Genomic DNA, 3,804 nt, shown 5'->3' on the forward strand with positions numbered 1-3,804 from the left:
CACCATCATCATCACCATCATCACCATCATCATCACCATCATCATCATCATCATCACATGGTGCTTGTATATGTTCCAACATGAGTGTCTGTACTTCACTTATTCTCCCTTCCTGACGTTTTGACGCAGAGAAGCAAAGCACTTAAAACGCTTACACTCAGAAACACACACACACCCGCAAATACACGCTCATCGCACACCACAGGGAGACACACACAGATAGACTCCTATACACACACGCACAGGTCCCCCAAATCACATCGCGCGCACACACGCGGTACCTCCCAGGGGACGACATACAAGCAAATGCATCAGAGAAAGAAAGAAAGAAAAGAAGAAGAAAGATTTAGGCAGGTTTCAGGCGGAAGAGAGGTTAAAACGGACCGTGGCAAAGTCAGCACGAAGGGAGAGCGGGTCAGTCAGGGAGAAATTACGAGGCCGACAGGAGGCTCGGAGAGCACCGGGCAGGCTCCCCACGTCCCAGCTCAGCAAACCGATGCCCCGGGACGGAAGACGAGCCACCGAGTCCCCGGGAGCCCGAGCCTCGGAATCACGCCCGGAGCCCAGGCTTCGGGCTCCCACCCTCTCCGCGGCAGCCCCGTCTTCTTGAGTGTGCCGGTGACCGCAAGTCTGGGAGGCTCCGTCGGGGCCCGGGCCGGCCGCCTCCCCGTGGGCTTCCCGCGTCTCCCTACATCGCGCGCTTGCTTCTCCGCCGCGACGCACCCCCGGCTCCTCTCTGCCTCGTGTCTCTTTTCCGCTGTGTGTTCAACACCCCCGCACGCCCCCTGCGACCCCACCCCACACCTCTGCGGGACCGAGCGCCCGCCCAGGGCTAGGAGATGATGCAGCGTCCGCCGAGATCCGGCGAACGGGCCACACCTTCACCAGATGAGGCCGTGGGAACGAACCCCTTGCGAGATGTGGGGTCCGCAAATATTTCTGCCATGTGCGTTGCGTTTTCGGCCGCTGCTCGTTTCCTCTGCTGTGCGGAAGCTTTTGAGTTTGGTGCGGTCTCTCCCGACCCCTTTTACCTTTGCTGCCTCTGCTGGACGGTAGGGGTCTTTTCTTTTCCTTCTTTTTCTTCTTTTTTTCTTTTGCATATGGATTATCCGGTTTTCCCAACGTGTGCCGAAGAGGCTGCTTTTCCGCATTATGTGTTCTTAGCGCCCTTGTCAAAAATCGGTTGACCTTTTCCGCGTAGATTTATCTACGGGCTTTCTATTCTGTTCCGTTGGTCTGTATGTCTGTCTTTATGCCAGTACCATACTGTTGTAATTATTATAGTTTGTAATATAATTTGAAATCAGATGCGATGCCTCCGGATTTGTTCTTCTTTCTCAAGATTGTTTGGGCCGATCTGGGTCTTTTACGGTTCTCTGTGGCAATGATTTTTTTTCTTTTTTTTTTTTTTTTTAAGATAAGGGTTGATAAGATTATAGAGAATTTTGAACGCTCGTACACTATTGGTGAGAATATAAAATGATAACGCAGCTATGGGAAAAGTATGCAGGTTCCTCAGAAACCTAAAAATAGAACCACCCTACGATCCCACAATTCCTACTCCTGGGCGTGTCCAAAAGAATTATGATTGGCATCTCTAAGAGGTATCTGCACTCCCGTGTTCACTGCAGCCCTATTCACAATGGCCAAGACACGGAAGCAACACGTGTCCCAACAGGTGAACAGGTAAAGAAAACAGGATTTATACACACAATGGAATACTACCTGATCTTAAGAAAAGAAGGCAACCTTGCCATTTGCGACACCGTGGATGAACCTGGAGAACATTCTGCTAAGTCAAATAAGCCAATCACAAAAGGACAAATATCGCGTGATTCCAATTACATAAAGTATCTAAAACAGTCAAACTCACAGAATCGGAGACCACGATAGTGGTTTTCGTAGGCAAGGGGGTGGGAGAATAGGTAGTTGTTATTCAATGGATATAAATTTTCAGTCGTATTAGATAAATGAGGGTTAGAGATCTGCCCTATACGCCATGCCTCCAGTTAAAAACGTGGTGTAGGATACTTAAAATTTCAGAGGGTGGATCTCATGACACGTTCTCACAGCAGCCACAGCAGCAGCCACAACAAAAAGACACGCGGATGCGCTGGGAGGTGTGGGGTTTCCTTGGTCATGGTGACGGTACCAGGGCTGTTTGCGTATGTCCACACTCTGATCGTACATATTAACACGAAAACGAAAATGTGTCTCAGAGGGTTTTTATTTTAGGGAAGCGTATCCATCATCTCGTGTACTCCGCTGGTGAGGTGTGGCTGCCCAGGGTTAGCAATTCGAGTCTGCGCTTCCACGGATGCCTTAAAAAGTCGCACAGGCACGTCATGCTGTGGCATCCTGGAGTAGAATCCACGGAAATGTGTGGGCACGGCCCGTACAGTCACGGCTGACCAAAGAACAAGGCCCAGAAAACGTGGAGAGTGTCGAAGGGACCCACACTCGCCCGCGGTCAGGCCCCAAGCAAGGCCCAGCCACTGGAACGGGAAACGCAGCCGCCTCCCACCACAGGGAGAGGGGGCCGGTGGGCAACGCCAAGGAACCCCGGGCGTGGGGCTCACCGACGATTCACGCGCTGTACTGGGGGTCGGTTTTCTTCGTGCGTGCTCCCCAGAGAAAAAGAAAAAACCGAGCTCCTTCGACGGGCAGAAAGGCCTGGACGCCCAGGCACTGAGCGTTCCCATCCGAACGAGAAGCAGCCACAGGGCTGGGTCAAGGTTAAAAGTTCTACAGGCGGATGCCAGGCGGGGTTCAATAAGCGTGAACGAGGGATCAGGACAGGGCGGGAGAGAGCCCGCTCGGCAAAGGAGGAAGGACTTTCTTCCAGAACCGAGCCAGAACACGAGAAAGACCCAGGTCACACGGCAGAGCAGGAGGCCGGCTCCTCTGGAGACAGGGGACCCGGGTGGAGCAGCGGGGTCTGGTCGAAGCGCCCTCTGCTCCTGAGAGGTGGCTTTTTTGAGAGGAGAGTTGATGTGATGCCAGGGACTGGAGCTAGGGTACAAAGGTGGCGCTGGCACCACTCCACGAGGAGGTGACTAGGCAAACACTAGCAGAGGAGGAAGCAGATGGGTGGGAAGGAAGCAGAGGAAGAGGGTGGTGAGTCCTCACCCTGGTCCCGGCTCACGGCATGAGGCCGTCACAGAAAGTGAATCAAGCGGTCACTTCATGATCGTCAAAGCAGTTTACAGACATCGCTCTAAAACCATGCTTTCTCTAGCTCTCTCCCCTCCCTTCCTTTCTCCCTTCCTCCCTCCCTCCCTTTCTCCCTCCCTCCCTCCCTTCCTTCCTCCCTCCCTCCCTCCCTCCCTTCCTTCCTTCCGTCCTTCCTCCCTTCCATAAACCTACACATCCATCAGGGAAAACAAGTGCCCACTGACTGAGCGTCCATCGGACAGGTGTGAGGATGAGGTACCGCTCAGGCCTTTGGGGACCCATATGGAAGGAGCCCATGGACGTGTCTGTGTGGAGGGTTTGGGGTTCGTGGGAGGTGACACAGGGTGAGGCAGAGGGAAGGGAAGAGCCATCCACACGCCTGAGTTTTCAGGGTGTTTGGATTTCGCCCGGCCACACCTAGTAAGAGACCGTGTGTGGAGGTCAGCTCCGGGTCGGAGACCTCTGCTTCATCGTCTCGTGATCAGAGAAGGTGGCCGGCGCATGGCCTCAGGGAACCAGAGCTCTCTCGCTCTCACGTCACCCTCAGAAAAGAGGCCTCCAAGAGCGGTAACGTGTTCAGCGCTGTGCCGTCGCGTCGGACGGACCCGGCCACCCCTGACTGCCCATCTC

The sequence above is a fragment of the Pteropus vampyrus genome, unplaced genomic scaffold (genome assembly GCF_000151845.1).
Source record: "Pteropus vampyrus isolate Shadow unplaced genomic scaffold, Pvam_2.0 Scaffold426, whole genome shotgun sequence".
In the NCBI taxonomy this organism is placed as follows: Eukaryota; Metazoa; Chordata; class Mammalia; order Chiroptera; family Pteropodidae; genus Pteropus; species Pteropus vampyrus.